This window comes from Orcinus orca, chromosome 2 (assembly GCF_937001465.1).
Source record: "Orcinus orca chromosome 2, mOrcOrc1.1, whole genome shotgun sequence".
Lineage (NCBI taxonomy): Eukaryota > Metazoa > Chordata > Mammalia > Artiodactyla > Delphinidae > Orcinus > Orcinus orca.
The window spans coordinates 84,150,732-84,171,757 of NC_064560.1; the positions used below are offsets into that span (position 1 = coordinate 84,150,732).

Genomic DNA, 21,026 nt, shown 5'->3' on the forward strand with positions numbered 1-21,026 from the left:
TCCTGGGTCAGCAGGCCTAGAAGGAATAATTGGGGAGGACAGCCAGTGGGCACCCCAGACCATCACCCTGGTCCAAGCTACCAGCCCCCTCTCACCTGGATGTTCACCTTCACCCCCTAACTACATCTCCAATCCACTCTTGACTCCAATTCAGGCCATTTCCCCCACAAAACAGCCAGAAATCTGTTCATACCACAGATGTAAGTGTATAACCCTCCTCGGCCCTCATGGAGGTCTGGCCCAGCCCCCTTCGGCCACATTTCCCACTACTCCTCCCCTGGCTTTCTCCACTCCAGCCACACTGGCCTTTCCTCAGTCCTCCTCAGCTCACATGCTATTCCCTCTACCTCCTGCCCTCATCCCTCCAGCCACCACCTACCACCCTCTCAGCTCACATGTTCATCCTGCAGTGCTCAGCTCATGTGTCACCTCCTCAGGGAAGCCCTCCTTGACCTCCTGGACCTGGTCCATCCCCTCTTAAATCCTCTCACAGCACCGCATATCCGCCCCTTGCTAGTGTGCACACGGTGGCTTTACAACAGTGCTGTGATTCTTTATCTAGCCTTAGTCTCCTCTGTTCAACTATAAATGTCATGAAGCAGCCAGACCCTTTATTATTTTGCTTGGATTGTATTTTTGTTTGGTCACTGTTGTGTCCCCAGTGTCCATCACAGTGCTTGGCTTGTGGTAAGTACTTAAGAAATATTCGTGGAAGGAAAGAAGGAAGAGAGGGAGGAGGGAAGGGGAGGGAGCCCCGGCCCATGGCACTCTCTAGGAGACTGTCACAGCCCCCGTGTCAGCTGAGGGCATTTCGAGGAGGTAAGGGGTCACCCCAACAAACTGTGAAACTCTCCACTCCCCTCGTCCCATCTGGGCGTCATTACTCTCCCCATTTTACAGATATGGACACTAAGGTGTAGAGAAGCAGGATATGCCCAAGGTTACAGTGAACCAGTACAAGAGTCTGGGCCTGTCTGATCTGAGAATATCTGCTTTGAGGTGGGATGAGGAGGGAGGAGAGAGAGACAGGACCACCCACTGTGGATATAGTGTCCCCCTTGGGCTTGGGGGTGCTGAGAACTGCTGGGAGCACCTCTTAGGATGTGTGACCTGGGACTTTTCAGCCCATCTGAGCCTTAGCTTCTCCATCTGTGAAACGGGTGGTCTGGAGCAGGGAACATCCTCCGCCCTCCACCCATGACTCCCACTCCACCCCACCCTGACATCTAACACCCCCAAAGCTTCAGACCTCCCTCCTCCTCCCCCACAGAGCTGGCGATGCTGACAAACGCACCTGCTCACCGAGTACGTGCCACCCTCTTTGGCCATACAGGGAGGGGGAAACTGGGAGCTTGCTGCTCCCAAAACAGCACCTACAGTGTGACACGTGCATAGGTGACACCACAGGTGTATTTTACCCCAACATGCTTCAGTTTCCTCCCTGAAAAGGTGCTTATTTTTCAGTACATCTTAAATAGGAGCCGCAAAGTGTATCGTCAGCTCTTTTTAAATGGCTTGTTAATGCTCCTGTAAGGCTCAGCACTGGCCGGAGGAGACAGCTCACTCCCGGTCCTGGTGTGGCCTGGACTCCCTTGCAGCCTGCGCTCTGAGCACACACCTGTGCTGAGTCTTGCACCGGACTCTGGCATGGCCAGGAAGCCTAGGAACTAGACACTCCTCGACAAAAACATGCCCAGATCCCTGCTGGGGTCACAAGATTTGACAACTCTTTGGAAATGGCTAGGAGCCGAGTTGGACCCTGCCTGGCGGAGGAAAGAGGAATGAGCACCGGCTTATAGTCAGGTGGCCCAGGTTCAAATCCCTTCTTGGCCACGTACCAGCTGTGTGACCTAAATCCAGTTGCCAAACCTCTCTGAGCCCCAAGTTTCCTCATCTATAAAATGGCAATGCTAACGCCTGCCTCAGGGCTTTTTTGCAGAGTGAATCAGGTAATACATACCAAGTGCGAGGTAACGTTCCATTTTTAAGGTGTGGTAATGGCATTATGGTTATGTTTCTTAAAGCGTCCTTACCTTTTAAAGATATACACTGAAACATTTATGGATAAACTTATACGATGTCAAAATACCCAGTGGTGGTGGGTATAGAGGAAACCAGTCTGGTCATGAATTGATGCTCGATGATGAGAATGTGGAGCTCCGTAGACTAGTCTCTCTGCTTTCGGACAGGTTGACATTTTCACACTGAACCATCACACAGGCATCCACTAGGTGTTCATTAAATCCAGGAGTGCACTCTCCCAGCCGCAGAAACCTTGGACCCCTTGTACAGCAAGATTCAGAGATAGGTAGCAGTAAGACAACATAAAGCACCAGGAAGGCGCATGGGGTGGGGGGCTAAACCTTCATAGAGGTACCCCCAGAGGCTCCTGCAGTCCACAGAAGGAGAGACAGGCAAGTGAGGGGCACCTATAACCTGGAAACTTGGGATCCCAGGGGAGTCAGGCAGCCTCTGTTTCAGGTCCGCTGTCCCAGCTGTGTGACCCAGGGACTATGGCTTTCCCTCTCTGAGCTCCAGTTTCCTATCATTATAATAGGGGTGGCAACACCTCACCCCACTTGACACATCTGACCTGCCCGGGCAGCAGGAGCCTAGCCTGAGGCAGGTGCTTAATCACCCTTCTACTGGCCCCACCTTCCTCAGCAAATTTAAATACAACCATCTTCAGCTACTGAAGGCTGGGGTGGGCAGACCTGCTTCCCACTGGGCACAGGGATGCAGACCTGATAAGAGCCATCCTGCCCTCAGGAAGCTCCCAGGGATAAAGTAATTTTTTTAAACCACTCTGTACCCAGCAAAGCCTCAGGAAATGGGGCTGAGAGGACTCCAGGCCTCAGGAAAAGAGGGACTCCGGGCCAGGAAAAAGGCAAGGATGATAGTAGTAATAGGAACAACGATGATGGGGCCTGACTTACTGGCACCGGGTCACAGCCTTCACCTGCACCTCTTGTTCTATCCTCACCACCACCTACCAGGTACACGGTACCATTATCCCCCCTGTAGCTGAGGAGACCGAGGCTCCGGGGGAGATGTTGCAGTAAGAGGGTGCAGAGCCACGCCTGAACCCTGCCACCCAAGTCCAAGGTCCAACAGGGTGGGGAGATGCTGGGGACACCTGGGCATCCCAAGGGGCCATCAGCAGAAAGTGCTGTGTCTGGGAGCCTGCGGCCCCAGCGAAGCCAGCCCTCTCCAGGCCTCAGTTTCTTCATCTGTGAAATGGGGGCAGGGAGACCCCAGCCCCACCTAGCGGGCAAGAGGGGAAAGCAGCACAGGTTGGGGAGGAGGCCACATCTCGAAGGTTCCAAAGGGAGCCGAGGCGGCTGTGAGGTAAGTCGGGGCGCGGGGGTGGGAGGCGAGAGAATGAGACAGATCTCTCAGGCTCCGGCTCTGGCGCTGTGATATTTTCCCCGGGTTATATTTTTAGATGGACTACTTTCTCTCCCCTCCCCCCTGCCTCAGTAGGAGGAAGAACACAGAAATAGCTGGGTGTGTGTGTCTGAGCAGCTATATATAGTGGGCACAAACCCTCACCCAGGGCATCTCCCACTCACTGCCCCCTGGAGAAGGAGCGGGGAGGGGTGGGGGCCCTCCTCTTGCCCAGTAGCCACAGAGTCTGCTCGGCTTCCCCGGCTCCCTCCAGGCACATCCCTCACCCCAGCACACGCACGTGCACACGTACACACAGCCAGACCCGCATCACCAGTGACTGCCGGCTCGGACCCGAGCCTCAGGGGGCGTTGGAGAGGGCCCAGAGCAGCCAGCAAGCCCTACCGGGAGGGTGGATGGGGTGAGGCGGGAAAGGGGTTGACTTCCAAAGACCTAACTCTAATTCTCTCTGCCTCGGGTTCGCTGGTCTACAGACTGCGATCAGGGCCCTTCCTTGGACTTGTCAAATCTTCAAAGCTGTGGATACTCTGACACTTCAGCATCCTTAGCAGAATATATATCTGAAGTCAAACACATTCCCCCAGAGGCATCTGTCTGAGTCTTCATTGCTCAGATGTGGCAACTGAGAGCTGAAGGTCACAAGCAATCAGTGGCAGAGCCGCTTTCTAGCTTCGAGCTCACCTCTCTGAGCTCAGTTCCGTCATCAGTAAAGTGGGGATAAGGTTGGCACCCACTTTGTGGGCTACTGTGAGGAACAAATGAAGTGAGGCACATGAAGCCACCATTCCATAATGAGGAGGAGGGCCACGAGCTCCCAAGGGCCGGAAGTACCCCACAGCCTCCCTTGGCCAGAGGCCCCACTGGGCCAGGCTCCAGCCTCATGGCCAGGGGCTGGTCCATTTCCACCCAACATCCCACCCTGGCAGGTCTCCACAAAGCTCACACCCAGCCCACAGTAGGTGCTTCCCAGATGGCAGGCGGACCCTGTTACCACCTACCCTGGGGGAGCCTGAGATGGAGTCCTGGCCTCCTCTCCATCCTCCCACCGGTCACATAAGCTATGGTGGAGGATCAGGGTAGAAGGATTTACCCTCATGACCACTCCCCTCCAGGTGGTGGGGCTCCCACCTGGGTATCGGAAGCTGGTTTGGGTGTACCCAGTCCAGAGGCAGGTCTAATTGAGCTTAGCTGATTCCCTGGGCGAGGACCTGAATAGGACAAAGAGCCCTGGATGGGGCATTCAGTGACTGGAGTCTGAGTCCTGGATCAGCCATATGAGCTTGAGGGTATCAGTTTCCCCACCCATACAGTGCAGGGAGTGGATTCGTGGTCCCTGGGAACCTTCGAGCTCACAGTCAACTCTTAGCACAGCAGACTCCCCACAGACAGACTTACAGCCATCATCATTTTGAACCCTCAAAATTCCTCTATGGGAAGGAAACAGTGGTCATTTTACAGATGAAGAAACTGAGGCCCAGGGAGGGGAAAAGGCCTGCCTGGGTCACACAGAAGGCTAGTGGCAGACTGTTTAACCCCCTGGCTCCACGGGCAGCCTTGTCAGAGGTAGAGCCTGCATCTGCCAGGCCTGGGGAAGTCAGGACACCTGGGACACCTGTGCTGAACCACTGGCTCGCAAGATTCCTGAACATGTGCCAATGGACACACCTCGAGGAGGAGGTGTGCAAGCTGGCTCCAGCACAGCACTGCTGCAGTGTGTGTGAAAGTGGCCCTGTCCCCTTCCTGCACCCATCCCCTGGCCATTGAGTTTTTGTACCCAAGTGCAGAACTTCATTTTTCTACCCCTAAGATTCCATTTGGTTTGGTGGGTTTTAGCCCAGAGCTTCCATCAGCTGAGGACCCAAGGTGAGAACCACCTCTCCCTGGCAAATGTGGGACTCTGCGCCTTCGTCTAAGTCACCAGAAGATTGGGGCAGAATGAGGCCAGAGCCCTAAGGTGCCCCACTGGGGACCTTCTTCCCACAGACCAACATCCAGTGTTGCCTCTTTGGGCCCTTGGCCCTGCCCAAGTCCTCCTGAGCACACTGTCACTGGGCACCGGTATCTGTCCCGTCACAGAGTCTCTGAATCCACCCAGAGGCCCCAGCGGCCCTGGAGATGGGCATGGAAGAAGCCTGCATCCCTGCAATGGTCCACACCACCCTAGTGGGGCCGTAGGCCCCTGTCCTGCCTAACCAGGCCCGGGTACAGCAGTGCCTAAAGAGGGGAGGAGGAAGGACTCATGACCAGGGCAACAGTCATTCCCCAGGGGGAAAGGATGTGGGCCTGATGGACCCGGGTATATAGATATTGCACAAGAAAGAAGAAGCTTGCAGTTGCTACAGCCTATGTTCAGTTTCAGGACATCCACATGCAAAAAAAAAAAAATGAGTTGGACCCTTACGGTACACCATATACAAAGTTGGACCCTTATGGTACACCATATACAAAAATTAACTCAAAATGGGTTAAAAATCTAAATGTAATCCCTGAAACTATAAAACTCCTAAAGGAAAACATAAGGGAAAAGCTTCATGACATTGGACCTGGCAATGATTTCTTGGATATAAAACCAAATGCAGGGCTTCCCTGGTGGCGCAGTGGTTGAGAGTCCACCTGCCGATGCAGGGGACACGGGTTCGTGCCCCGGTCCGGGAAGATCCCACATGCCGCGGAGCAGCTGGGCCCATGAGCCATGGCCACTGAGCCTGCGCATCCGGAGCCTGTGCTCTGCAACGGGAGAGGCCACAACAGTGAGAGGCCCGCGTACCTCAAAAAAAAAAAAAAAAAAAAACAAATGCACAGGCAACAAAAGCAAAAATAGACAAATGGGGCTACATCAAACTTAAAACCTTCTGCGTGTCAAAGGAAACAATCAACAAAGTGAAAAGGCAACCTAGCGAACGGGAGAAAATATTTGCAAATCATATATCTGATAGGGCTTAATATCCAGAATATATAAAGAATTCCTATGACTCAACACCAAAAACCAAATAATCCGACCCAAAAGTGGGCAAAGGACTTGAAAAGATGTTTCTCCAAAGAAGATATACATATGGGGGGCGGGGGGATGAGGAGGGCCCTCAAACTGAGCCTCTTCAGATATGACCCCCAGATCAAGGCTGTTTCTCCTCACTCAGGCTGGGCCCCCTTCCCCTCCACCCCTGGCTGCCCCCTCACCCTCCCAGTCCAGCCAGGCCTGGTGGTGATAGATGCTGTCCCAGAGCAGGCATTTCAGGCAGCTGCCTCTCCCGCCGCCCAGCAATATGATTAATGCTTAGCCTGCCAGGAGCCCATTCATCACGGCCATGGACATCCCCACGAGCGCAGGGCAGATGGGCTGCACTGGGGCCTGCCTGAGTCCTGGCCCACAGAGTCTTCCCAGGTCCCAGCCAGGCCAGAGACCAAAGCCTCGCTGACGGGTGGGGCCCAAGTGATGGCCACATAGGGAAGAGGGCTTTCTGCAGCCCTCACCACCTCACTCCTGCCCCTTCCTTTCAGCCTCCAGGGAGGGACCTCCAGGGGCAGCTCTAGGGGATCAGATAGAGCTAATGGGAACACCACCCCGCGTACTCCTTCCCAGCTATGTGGCCTTGCAGACCTCATCTTCTCTTCACAGCTCAGCTTCCATATCTGTAACATAAGAGCAGTAAGAAGCTGCCAGCAGGTTCAGTTGAGGTGATTTATATCATGTGCTCCCCTGAGGCCTGGCCTGCAGCAGGGCTGAGGCAGGATCCTGACTCCTTAGACCTTGCGGGGCTCTCCTGGGACTGCCCACTGAGCAAAACCAGAGCTGCGCCCCACCACCCAGGTCAGAACCCTGCCCCACAACTGCATAGTCACTACACCCGCTCCGGCCTCAATTTCCGCAGCAGCAGAATGGGCATAATAAAATTATCACTAACCCACGCTTGGCCTACAACGTCTTAGCCACTGATCGTTTTTATTATCCTGGGGCGCTTTCCAGCCCACCTTCGGCACCCCCCTCCTGGCAGGTAGGCTGGGTGGGGGGCTGGACAGAGTCACGGGAGGCCTGTGCAGGAGAACAGGCTGGGCCCGGGCACCAGGCTCCGATGTAGAAGCCGCCCCCAGGTGCCAATACCGTAGGAGGTGTCAGGGAGCCGCCCTACTGCCCCAGTTTCCCAGAAGTGTCCAGCGAAGTCGGGGAGCGAGGAGGACGTGCAGTCACATATGCACATCCAGGACCACGCATGACCACTGCCCGGGACAGTCAGAGCCTAGCACTAGAGCCCCACCCGTTCCTGGTGCCCTGCATGCCCCCCAGGGCAGAGGACACAGGTGGGTTCAATCCCACCCCTGACTCTTCTGTGACTTGGGTCAACTCACCTTCCCCACACGGGCCTCTGTTTTTCGTATGGCAACAGGGCTAGTGACATCCCTCTCCTGTATGAGGAATGAACAATGCTACGTGTGTGAAAACTGTGCCAGGTGCCTGGCAGGTGGCATGTGCCAGGTCTTTCTCCTTCCCCTCTCTCCTCCCTGTCTCCCACCTCCACCTGCCAGGCCTTTCAGGCCAGCCCCGTCGTTACCACTGCTGCCCCCCACTGCGCCCCATTCAAGCAGCCTCCCCATCTCCTCACAACTTGGATTTCACCCCTCTGTGCCCATCTCCACCCTGGTGGCTGAAAGCACCAATCACCAAAGCGGGGACAAGCTGCCTCCACCTCATACCCAGCAGTGCCCCCGGCAGCCTTCAGTAATTGATACCCAGAGGAAGGCAGCAGAAAAGAAGCCAGAGCCGCCACCCCAACCACAGCCACAGGAGCTGGAGGACAGAGATACCACTGGCTTCAGCTGGAGCTGGCTCTGCTGCCCGCCCCACCCATAAGAGCAACCGGCTACCAATCCTGGCAATAATAATAGCTCCACTGACGGGGTCCTCACCACGTGACAGGCCATGTTTAAAGGCTTCTCATGCATCCTCTTATCCAATCTTCCCAACATCCCTATGAGGAAGCGACTGTTATGCCCATTTTACAGATGAGGAGACTGAAGCACAGAGACGTTAGGAAACTTGCTCAAAGTCACACAGCTCACAAGCAGTGACAACAGTATGAACCCAGGTGGTCTGGCTCAGAACTTAGGCTCTTAACTCTATACTTTTCTGCTAAGTCCATCCCCCAGCACCACAGAAATGCCCATGACCGGAGATCTGGTGGGGAGAAGGGAGAAGGCCATGGGGTCTCCCTTCTGTGCTGTGTTGAGCTGACTGAGGTGAAAACCAAGGAAACAGAGCAGTATTTGAAGCAGAGACACTGACTTCTTAAAGCTGAAAATTACATCCCCAAGAATAGGATGTCAATTATGGCATAGGCCTGACACCCAGCCCCATCATTCCCCTGTTTCAGAAATGAGGGCAGTCACAGCTTGGGTCTGCATCTCAGACCCACATGAAAAAGGCCAGTGAACTCTGGCAGCGATGATAGAATCGGGGTGGGTGCCTGGCAAGCCCACCAATCCAGCCAAGACCCTTTCCCCAGGCCTCCTGCACTCTTCTGGGGGGGGCCAGGCCTCTTCTGGAGTGGCCCTCACACTTCTGGTCCCCTCAGATGAGTGTACACCCCTTGGTGCCCACGTGGGGCTTCACGTGGGGCAGAACATTGGCCAAGGCTGGCCACCACCCACGCCCAGCCTGGACTGCAGATGGAGCCCGTGCCCTGGTGTGACCTGCGGAGCTGCGGCTCCTCCTTCTGCCCCTGGACAGATGCTGTTGTAACTGTGGCTCCCAGACTTGCATAAGGCCTCCCCGCCAGGCTCCCCATGCACCACACACACACACACACACACACGCACACGCACACGCGCACGCACGCGCGCTCTGATCCAGCACAGGTTTCTTCTATTCCAAAGATTTCTCGGGCCATCCCACAGTCATAAATAATCAGACATGCATCGGATGCCAGTTCCGGGTGTGCCAGATGCCATCCCTTCAGGTCTGTGGTCAGCCTTGTGGATTTGAAGCTGCCCTTCCCAGCCTACCCTTAGTAGCATCCCTGCTACTGAATCCCACGTCTGGGACAAGCGCCTGGAGCTTGCTCTCAGTCAACTGAATGGGGCTAGAGCCCACTCAGCCACCCAAGGGATGGCGGGCTGGGGAGGGCAGCTAAGGGCAGTTACTGTGGGCTAGCTCAAGGGTGGGGACAAACTCTAAGCAGAGGGGCTGTCAGTGTGCAGGCACAGAGGAGAGGGAAGTGGGTCGTGTCTAGGAAGCATAGATGTGCCCCGGAGAGGGAACCTGAGAGAGCAGCCAAGTGGCTTCATCTTGCAGCCCCGCTGATTGTGGCCTCCTGGTCCAGACAGGAGTCCAGCTCCCACCCCACATACCATGGCTTCTCTGGAGGGCAGACCCCAACTCCTGGGGGCCTGGCCAGGGGACGTGGTGGCCAAAGGTGTGGCCTCTAACCATGCCTCTCCCCTTGGGAGGCCCCAGACTGGGAGGAAAGGTGCAGAGTAGTGGAGAGTGATACATAGACTGTGGGACTTGGAGGGAGAACCTGAGCCAAATTCTACCTTGGCCGCCAGGGTCCATCCCCACCTCTCAGCTTCGGCTCTAGGCTCCTTTCCACCTCTAGGAAGGGAACAAACTGCTCCCTCTCATGAGTTGTTGGTAAGATTAATGAGCTAATTAAAGTGTGAAAAATGTTTCTTGTAGACTTAAAAGAGGTGATCAACCATGGCAAATTAATAACAATGAACACCCCTCCTCCAGGCAGTCTGCCTGGATTGGGTCCACTGGGCACAGTTTTCCCTCGCAAGAATGGCAGGAAGGCTGCGCCGGCCTTCGCAGGAGTGTCTGAGCCGCTGTGGGCTGCTCTTCTCTGTTCCCCAGAGCCCTGCAGACTCTTCCCGATAACCAGACCCACCCTGTGCCTGGCCCTGGGCTCTGTGTTCACAGAACTCAGTCCATGAGGCAAAATAACTGGTGTGTCTTTTAACATTTACTGAGCATCAACTGTGTGCCAGCCTCTGTACCAGTCCTTCTCCATACAACACAATGCCCGGAAGGATACACTGGGAGGAGCCCCCTTTCAGAGATGAGGAAATGCGGAGGAGTGGGTCGCACAGACAAGGGTGAAGCCAGAACTCCAGCTGGTTATCTCAGTTACCCCCGTCCTGGGCTGTGTAGCAAGGTTAGGCTGCCAGACGAGGGTGGAGAGCCAGGGAGGCCCGCCCTCAGGTCCCCCACTGCTCCCCACCGGCTGCTGCTATTGCTGTGAAAGGCTTTCGGGGGGGAATGGTGCCACCTCCCCTACTTCACACCCCTCTGCTCCCTCCTGTGTGTGGAGGCGAGGCTGACTCGGCAGACACACTTGGGCCCCCTGACGCCAAATTAAAGCCAGAACCCTCTTAGAAATCATTCATTCAGCAAAGCCTCCTTGGAACTGCAGTCCGAGGAGACACAGGGAGCTGGGGGGAGGGAAAGCACCTGCCCCGAGACCTGCTGGGGCCTGCCTGTGCAACCCCTCATCAAACAGTGTTCCCCAGACCCAGGAATCGTGTCCCCAAAATGCTCACTCATTGAAGAGCACGGCCAGGCCCCCAAAGCCTGAGCTCGACCACCTAGAGCATCTACAGCCTAACTTAGACCTTGGCCTGCCCCCCACAGGCAGGCCCACCTCCCCTGAGTGGCCCACAGCTCTGCCCCCTGCTCAGTGAGGGGCCTCCAGGGTCCCTCCAGGGTCTCAATCCTGGCTGGTGCCTCCGCCAGCAGCCCCCAAACCCCAAGAGCACCCATAACCCTGACCCCTCAGACCAAGGAGCCACCCTCCTCTTTTCTTCCCCAAAGCTGATTCCCAAACCCTTTTTTTCACCCTGCAACTCAACAGGACCCCCAGGAGCATGGCTGGAGGAGGGCAAAGGTGGGCTCCAGGAGATGGAAGAGGAGAAATGGTGGCAGAGAGGGCCGAGCAGAGGGAGACAAGGCCCCTGGAACCTGCCCTGCACACACACACCCTAGGGCCCAGACTCATCCACCAACCCAGACAGCTGCTGCTGCTTACCTCTCGGGGGTTAGCGTGAGCGGGCTCAGGGGCTCTTCAGAGGGACACCTGCAGAGAGAAAGCAGAGAAAGGGTGAGACCGCAGTCAGATGGAGACCAGCAGACTCCTCACCCACAGGACCCATCTGGCAATCAACCCCACCAAACCTCTGCCCACAGCCCGGGACAGAGGGAGCAGCAGACTGGGCAGCCAAAGGATGCCAGACTCACTCCAGGGTCAAGAATGCACTTTCTATAAAGCAAGTACCTGGCTGCAGCTGGCTGGGGAGGGGCCTCAGGAGGGATGGAGCTGGGGGGAGGGGTGCTCCCTGTGGCAGGCCCGAGCACCCATAAACAGAGAGCAGCTGTCTCCACCTCCCCATACCTGTGGGCTCTCTGGCCCCTGGACACACAGGACTAAACCTCAAATTCTCCCTCCTGAGGTCAGATGTGGTGGCCACAGGGAGCACCCAGGCCCTCTCCTTCATCTCTCACTGGGACCTTGACATGGTCATCTCTGCTTTGTCACTGGCTCGCCCCATGACCCTGGCCCGGCCCTTCCCCTCACTGTGCCTCGGCTTCCCCATCAATACAAGTAAGTGCATCAGAGTTACCTGGAGGGCTTATGAAAACATGGCATGCTGGACCCCACCCCCAGAGTTTCTGATTCAGCAGGTCCAGGGTGGGCCTGACCGGGCCAGTTCCCCGGTGCTGCTGCTGCTGCTGCCATTTGGGGATCATACTTTGGGAACTGCCAGTCTAGATGTATCTGGCCTGTAAAGTGCATAGTCCACACCCTCAAGGAGTTCATAGGCTGACTGAGGAGACCACACTCATGTGCACACACGGCTGATTCAAAGCAGCCACCGCAGGTCAGCTTATATTGAATACATCCGATAGGTGTGGGATATGGGCCAGTGCAGTCATGGAAGCCTTCCTGGAGGAGGTAGAGACTAAATTTACTATCTTTACATATTGTAGTCTTATCACTATACAAGTAATACAGGCGTACCTTGTTTTATTGCACTTCACAGATATTGTGGTTTTTACAAATTAAAGGTTTGTGGCAACCCTTCATCGAGTAAGTCTGTCAGCACCATTTTTCCAACAGCATTTGCTCACTTCATGTCTGTGTCACATTTTGGTAATTCTTGCAATATTTGAAACCCTCCACCAGCAAATAGATTATGACTCACTGAAAGCTCAGATGATGCTTAGCATTTTTTTAGCAATAAAGTATTTTTTAATTAAGGTATGTACTTTGTTTTTTCAGACACAATGCTATTACTTAATAGACTACAGTATAGTATAAACATAATTTTTATATACACTGGGAGACCAAAAACTTCACGTGACTCACTTTATTGCAATATTCACTTTATTGTGGTGGGCTGGAACCAAACCCACAATATCTCCAAGGTATGCCTGTACATGAAAGCTCTCTCTTGTTAAGAGCTTCAAATACAGGTATTTGTAGGATAAACATGCTCTCACTCCCAACCACATCTCCAGAGGTCCTGACTGCCCGGCTGGTGTGAAACTTTCACTATGCATTTGCACAGACATACAGAGAGGTGCACAAGTGTTTACATAGAGAACAAACCTGCAGTTACGCGCCAGAGAGTATGGTCTCTATGCTGGTGTATAATCGCGTTCCTCACAATAGATTCTGGAGATCTTTCCCTGTCTGTACATAAAGATAACAATAATCACTGCTTGTACTCACTGAGCACCTACTATGTGCCAGATACTGGGTTGAGCACTGTGTGTATTAACCCATTTAATTCTCATAACAACCCCCCCCAAGACGGGTGCTGCTGTTAGCCTAATTTGTAGATGAGAAAACCAAAGTGCAGAGTAACCTGCCCAAGAACGCCCAGCCTAGGGAGTGGCTGAGCCCATGAAGCGCCAGTGTCTGTGCTCCAAACAGAGCCCCACTATGCTCGGTGCTACGTGGAGGAACTCCCTCACCTACGTAATCAGACCTCCCAGGATGAGTGCTTAGGGGGTTCCAGTTTCTTATTTCAAACATTGCTGGAAAAAAAGCCCGCCTCTTTGTACACATGTATTTCTAAAAAGCAGGTCAAAAGGTATACACATTTAAAACTTTGATACTCACTGCCAAATTGTCCTCCAAAAATGTCTGTGCCAGTGCCAAGCTGACCACTCCCTCAGGTGAACACCTACTTAAGAACAATTCCCATTTACTGAGTACCTACTAGGTGCCAGATCCAGTAACATCTGGGTTGTCATCTCTATTTTGCAGATGTGGAACTGAGGCTCAGAGAGGTTAAGTTACTTGCCCAAGGTCACACAGCTGGTAAACAGCGTATCAGTTTGCCTCAATATTATGAAGGAAGAAAGGGAAGAAGAGGAGGGAGGAAAAGACAAAGGGAGAGTGGGAAGGAGATTCCTCAATCCACGTGCCCTTCCATCTTTCTGCTCCCTTTTATAGCAAAACTCAAGAGCTCTCTCTACTAAGTGTCTCATTCTCCACTCCCTCACCTCCTGCTCTCCCTCACTCCCTCTCCAATTGTGCTTCCACCCCCATCACCCCACAAAACTGCTCTTATCAAGGTTCCCAGAAACCTCATTTTTGCCAAACCCAGTGGTCACTCTCTGACACGGCTGACTGCTTCCTCCATCGGGAAACAGTTTATCTCTGGGCTCCCAGGATTCAGCCTCTCCTGGTTGTGCTCCCAGGCTTTCCTCCCTTCTTACCCCACCCGCCTCCAAACATCCGAGGTCACAGGGCTGGCCGGGGCTCTCTGCTCTCTCCTATCTATGCATTCCCTGGTGGGTCGGACGTGTAGCTTTAAATCCCAGCCACGCCCCCAGATCTCTCTGCAGCCCCAGCCCTCTCCTGAGCACCAGCTGCGTGAATCCACAGGCTTATTTGTCATCTCCACTTGCTCATCTAACAGACCTGTCCAAAAGAGAACTCTTAATTTTTATCCCCCAAATTATGTCTCCCTCAGCCTTGACTCCTCTCTTTCTCACCCTACACCCAAGCCATCAACACACCGTGTCAGTTCAACCCCAAAAACACATCCAGCACCTGCCCACTTCCCTGGCTCATCTGCTTCTGCCCCTGTCAGCCCTTGCCTGGATAATTGCAGCAGCCTCCTGCCTCCCCAGGCTCCCTGATCCCACCCTGGCCCCAAACTATCAGGGCAGCCACATGATGGTACAAATGGAATCCTGTCACTCTCCAGCCATAGCAAGGGCTTTCCATGGCAGAGAGAATCAGTCTAGACTCCTCAAAGCCTACCCACTGCTCGAACTCACCTTTGACCACAATCTGGCCCCCTCCCACACTGGCCAGTTTCGGGGACTCTGTCATTGTTGCTCCTGCTGCCCAGAATGCTCTTTCCCCAGACCTCCCTATCACCCTGGTCAAATGGGACCTCCTTTATCTTCCCTGGTCATCCCCATGCACCCCAATCTCTACCATCTTTCATAGACTTTATCCCTACCTGACATTATCCTGCTGATTTAGTCCTTGTTTCTCATGGATCTCCTCATCATAATACAAACCCAGTTAGGCAGGGAGGGACCGTGTCCATCTTGTTCAGCTCTATATCCACCTCTCGCTATGTGCAGTACTCAGCACATAGCAGACACTCAGTAAATATTTGTTGAATAAATGAATAAAAGAATGAAGAGGCAGAGGCAGCTCTATCTGGCTCCAAAGCCTGTGCTTCTATTTTCTACACAGTCTGCTGCCATATGAAGTGGGAAGGAGCCGGAAGGCACACCCAGCAGGGCAGGACCCTCTGAGCAAAGGCTGGGAGGTGGGCACAAAGCTGGGACAAGGCCAGCTGGAGTGGCGGATGCACACTCAAGAGCAGTGGGGCCTGAGGCCTCCCTGGGATGCCAAGCCCAGCAGCCCCGCCCCAGGTGGGAACTGGGGCTCTCACACCTGCCAACCTGTCCCATTCAGGAGGGAGCCTTGGGGGGCAGCCGGCAACTGAGCATGACTGGCAGGGGGCCAGGATGCCTGCCAACAGCTGGCACTGCTGCTTGGCCGCCAAGTAATCGTGTTAGCCAGCGGAAATTGGTCCAGGGAGCTTTTTCCTTCGCCTCCCATTTTCATTCTCTTCCCTTCCCCCTTGGAGCTGCAAGACTCGGAAGATTGATCTTTGCCTGAAACGGAGGAGATAACTCGATATAATGAACTCTACTGTCCCTCTTGCTGTTTGGAGGTTTTAAAACATTTTAAAGGGCTAGGGACAAAACAGCTTGTCCTCAGGGCTCTCTGGGGCTGCCCATCCTCCCCTGGTAGCCCCCACCTCCGCTCATGCCTCTGCTCGTGCCCCTCTCCCAATTCTCTATCTGCCTCCTTCCCCCTTCTTTTTCCCTTGGGATGCCTTGATGGAACAAAGGTTAAAAATATCCCCTTTCTCTTGCAGGTTTTAAAAATAATTTCGTTGAGGTCAGGGCTGGATCCGCCAATCGCCCTGTCTCCCACTGCCCCGCCCCTGTGGCTGCCCCCCACTCCCCAGAGTCACCAGCCAGCCTGGGGGTGACAAGTTGGCTCAGTCCACCTATTCTCAGAGCATTTCCAAAGGGAGCCAGCGAGGCCCTGGCCAGAGATGGCTTTTGTTCCAGCAAACGGCTCTTTAAAGAGCCGCCTAATGACACACAAAGGACGCAAAGCTCCAATTGGGACCCAGGTTTTGCCCCACCTCACTGGAGGTGCCTGCCTCCCCCTCCCCAATCAGCCCCACCGTCCAGCCTGGGACTCACGGCCCTGTGCCCCTACATACATCCACATAATCAATCGACATTTATTGAGCACCTACGCTGTGCCAAGCATTGGGCTGGGAGCTGGGGATGCAGGGGACAACCAATCCCTTCTGATTCCTGCCCTCAGTGGCCTGAAAGCCTGGCGAGCAATCAATGGTCACACTGATGGGGGGGCAGGGGGGAAGCCCACTCCACACTGGGATGAGGGGGCTCTGAGAGCATGGACAGTGGTCAGGGAAGGCTTGCCTGAGGAACTGTCCTTAGAGCAGAAATCTACAGGACAAGTAGAAGATCACAGGGCAGAGGGTGTGGGTGGAGGGCTCCAGGCATTATAGGGAGGGTCTGCTCTCAGGAGGATGCCACCCAATAGGGGTAGGGGGAGGAGTTCTTCCCCAGGGCTCTCTACCTGCAAAGGGAGGCCAGATCCCATGATTCCCTACCTGGCATTCAAGGCCCTTCCTAGCCTGGTCTCTGACCCCAAGACCCCCTCATCTCCAGCCTCCCCTTTCAAGGTACAGCTCAAGTGTTGCCTCATCGGCCCCAGGGCAGGAATTTCTGCTCCCTCTGGGCTCCTACACCCGTGCTCCTCCCCATGCCAGCCTCCTGCTGGATGTTACAGGCCCACCTGCTCACACAGGCAATGCTGAGCAGTCTCTGTGTAGCCGCAGCCCCGCACAGAGCCAGGAGTGTGTGCCAAGTAGAAGGGAGCAACTGGGGACACCATCAGGTTCCGACTCAGATCAGGGACAGCCGAAGGTATCAGAGAGAGCTTCCTGAAGAGGTAGGTCAGGGCTCTGAATAAAGAAGGATTTGGACAATATAAGGGGGGTGGGCGGGGGATCCAGTAACCAACAAGGACCTACTGCATGGCACAGGGAACTCTGCTCAATGTTTTGTGGCAGCCTGGATGGGAGGGCAGTTTGGGGGAGAATGGATACATGTATATGTATGGCTGTGTTGCTTTGCTGTGCACCTGAAACTATCACAACATTGTTAATCTGCTATACTCCAATATAAAATAAAAAGTTTAATAAATAAAATGAAAAAAAAAAAAAAAGGTGGGTGGGTGGGACTTCCCAGGCTGTCCAGTGGTTAAGACTTCACCTTCCAATGCAGGGGGTGTGGGTTCAATGGGAGCTAAGATCCCACATGCCTCGAGGCCAAAAAACCAAAACAGAAACAATACTGTAACAAATTCAATAAAGACTTTAAAAATGGTCCACATAAAAAAAAAAAAAAAGGGACTTTCCTGGTGGTCCAGTGGCAAAAAATCCGCCTTCCAATGCAGGGGACGCAAGTTCAATCCCTGGTGGGGGAACTAAGATCCCACATGCCGCAGGGCAACTAGGCCCACGTGCCACAACTACTGAGCTCGCGCGCCTCATCTAGAGAGCCCGTGTGCCGCAAACTACACAGCTCACGCACTCTGGAGCCCATGTGCCACAACTAGAGAAGAGAAAACCCGCACGCCACGGCCAGAGAGAAGAGACCCGTGCGCCACAGCTAGAGTGAAGCCTGAGTGCCACAACGAAGAGCCCACGTGCCACAACGAAAAGATCCTGCATGCATCAATGAAGATCCTGTGTGCCTGCAACTAAGACCCGGTGCCACCTAAATAAATTAATTAAATATTTTTTTTAAAAAAAGGTGGGGGGGATCCAGGGCGGCAGAGACAGAGCAGCTCAGAAAAAGCCCAAGGAGGTGGGCACCCAAAGACTTGAAGCCTGCCTAGGCTGATCTCTAAGCTGCAGCACTTAAGAAGTCAAGTTGGAGAGGGGGAAACTGAGGCTCAGAGAGCAGCTGCTTCCACTAGGCTATGCAGCCAGGCAACAGCGGCAGGCAGGATGCTGTCCAAAGGTCCTTAAGCAGGCACTGTCCACCAGCACCCATTTCCAGCACCCTCGACCCCCACTAGAAGAGCTCACGGACTAGTACTCAGGCAGCTACCACACCATGTGGCCCATGGAAGGAGGATGGGAGCCCAGAGAGCCCAAACCTGAGCTAGGGAGGCAAGAGGTACCTGAAGTGGTTCTCTAAGATGTTTGCTGGGCTAAGAAAGGCACTCCAGACGGGAGTCATCCTGGGCAAGGCCCCAGAAGAACCTCTGCCAGATTTGCTTCCCTGCCCACACCCAGGGTTTCTGGCCTGGCTGGGCTCCTGGGAACATGGGTCAGCCCACTCAAGCCCAAACCTTGAAGAAACCAACCCCTTCCCCACCTACCACCACATTGCCCTGAGAGGCTGTTCTGGGAAACCCGTAGCCAGTCTCAGGCTTCCTGTCCCCCACTTTTGGCCCTGAGGTCCCAGTCCCCTTGGGTCAAGGACACAGCAGAGGCTAAGGGCTCTTGCCCAGGAAGGTCCCTGACTACCCCTCCAGCATCCCCCAGGCGGCCCTGGAAACCAAGCCACGGCCCCTACAGATTGCAGTGTGGCTAGCCTCTCTCCCCAGGGCCCACCACCACCAGGAAGAAACGGAAAGGCCCAGCCTGCCCCCGTGGTTCTGCAGGCGAGTGGCTTCCCGCCTCAGCTTCTCCAACACGACCCCCTGGGGCCGCGGGCTCTGCGGGTCTCAGGCTGGTTGGAGGTACAGGAAGCTCAATGTAACCAGCCCAGCCCCGCTGCTGGGGACTGAAGCCCTGGTCCCATACAGACCAGGGAAGCCTCACCCAGAAGGTCCACACACAAGGCTTCCCAGGACCTCAGCTCAACCCAAAGAGGAAATCAGCATTCAGCTAGAGGGGGGAGAGAGTCTGGTGGGGGGAGGGGCAGAGAGCGGCTTGGGCCATACTCAGTGGGCAGAGCCTGGATGTCAGGCAGATGGAAATATTGGGCATCAGCCTCTGTGCCCAGTAGCTTCATGGGTTGAGCCAAGCAGAGGAGTAGGGCCTTCAGCCAGTTACTGGCAAATGCAAGGCTGGACAGAGGGGCCACTCCAGGGGAGCCGGCTGACCTGGCTCAGCCCCCCAAGCCCAGCTTGGGCCAGGCCAGAAAAACTGCCACTGGGCATGTGTGGAGCTGAACGTTCTTTCCTAAGCCTCTGAGGGGTAAGAAGGCCCAGGCTGGTCCCCCAACCACGGCCTCCGGCCAGCCCAGCCAGAGCTGGCCCTCCCTGTCACTGTACCCGCGGCCTTTGGGAAGCAGAGTCACAGCAGACAGGGTCTTGCAGAGCCACCATCTGGGTGGCTGACACAGCAGCTTACCTACCCTCCCAGCAGCCCTCTGAGGGGGCTGTGAGCATCCCCCTTACAGAGGGGAAAACCGAGGCTGAGTAGAAGACACAGAGAATCCTGCTCCCAGCCCAGTGATGAGAGAAAAACCAGATGATGGGCAAAATCATAACTTTTATCCAGCCCATCAGAGAGCTGAGGTCACAAGGCAACCAGGGGAACCAAACTGCAGAGGATGACAAGCTGCTCCAAGGAGAGTGGGACACACAGGCGGCTTCACCTCTGGCAGAGTCGGGAGGAAAGGGTGCTGTCAAAACAGCAGGTGAGGGCTTCCCTGGTGGTGCAGTGGTTGGGAGTCCGCCTGCCGATGCAGGGGACACGGGTTTGTGCCATGGTCCGGGAAGATCCCACATGCCGCGGAGCGGCTGGGCCCATGAGCCATGGCCGCTGAGCCTGCGCGTCCGGAGCTTGTGCTCCGCAACGGGAGAGGCCACAACAGTGAGAGGCCCGCGTACCACAAAAAAAAAAAAAAGCAGGTGAGGGGCGCTAGAGCCCGCGAGCCACAACTACTGAGCTCAAGTGCCACAACTACTGAAGCCCGCGCGCCTAGAGCCTGTGCTCCGCAACAAGGGAAGTCCCCGCTCACCACAACTAGAGGAAGCCCGCACGCAGCAATGAAGACCCAATGCAGCCAAAAATAAAATAAATTAAATAAATTTAAAAAACAGGTGAGCAGAAAGCAGCGACAGGTGGAGGAAATCGCAGGGGCTGAGTGTGGATCAGCATATGACCATCTAGATCCCACGGTCCCAGACAAAATGGGGGTTGGCCCTCCCCACCAGCTTGTTTCCACAGCTGCTCACAACACTCATGAGAAAGCGTGGGGCACAGTGGGAGATGGAAGAAACATCCCTCAGTGCGCAGACAGAACACCAGCCACCTCCCTGCTGACTCGGTTGTCCCCCAACTGCCCGCCAGCCTTCCCTGCCAGGAGGGGGTCTCACTAGGGGATTTGGGCAACCCCTTCTCCTCTCTGGGCTCCTTCCCTTGTCAGTCACGTCCATCACGACCATCACCTTTGCTACGGCCCACAGGGTAATGAGAGTGGGCCTGCAGGGAGCCCAGGGACCAGGGGAGGGGAAAGAGAGCACCAGGGCCCACACCTTCTCTGTGGAAGGGGGAGCATGACCCCGATACCCCAAAAGCTGAGTTGAGGGGCTGAAAGGGCACAGATTACTGGGAGCGGGGGTCAGAGCTGAGGCTTCCTAGCCTCACGCCTGTGCCCTGTGCCCTTCCTAAAGGAGCCCCAGCCAAAGGAGGGTGGGCAGGGTCTGCTCCATTCCTTCTGAATGTGGTCTACTCTGGGCAGGGAGTGGGGGTTGATTTTCGTTTCTCTCTCCTCGAAGAACCTTTAGACAGTCAAATTATAGTTCGATATAAAAGCAGAGGCAAAGACATCAAGTTCAGGAGTTATTCTCTTCTTAATGAGCAAGTGGGGAAGACGGAGGGAGGCAGGAGAGAGGCTGAAGATTTGCAGTGACTGAAGGTGGGGGGCAGAGTAGAAGAAAAAGCCCCTAGGCCACCGCTCTGGGGGAGGGCAGCAGCAAGGCAGGGAGCTGGGTGGGCATCGCAAAGGCCAGAGGGGATGCTGCTGTGAACCTGGGGGGAGCGGGCGTGTTACCTCCCAACCAGGCAGGAAAGGTGGC

At 54.9% G+C, this 21,026-nt stretch overlaps 1 protein-coding gene across 4 annotated transcripts in view; it reads right to left on the minus strand.

Moving 5' to 3' along the window:
• Nucleotides 1–21,026, minus strand: part of LINGO1 (leucine rich repeat and Ig domain containing 1) — a 202,079-nt gene that overhangs the window by 111,878 nt on the left and 69,175 nt on the right. For 2 of the 4 annotated variants that reach the window (XM_033440126.2, XM_033440129.2), the window contains 2 exons: nucleotides 13,008–13,091; nucleotides 11,427–11,474 (listed from right to left, as the gene is read on the minus strand). The gene's annotated coding sequence lies outside the window, so the exon portion shown is untranslated. The remainder of the gene's footprint in view (nucleotides 1–11,426; nucleotides 11,475–13,007; nucleotides 13,092–21,026) is intronic. The other 2 variants (XM_033440125.2, XM_033440127.2) reach the window with 1 other exon arrangement.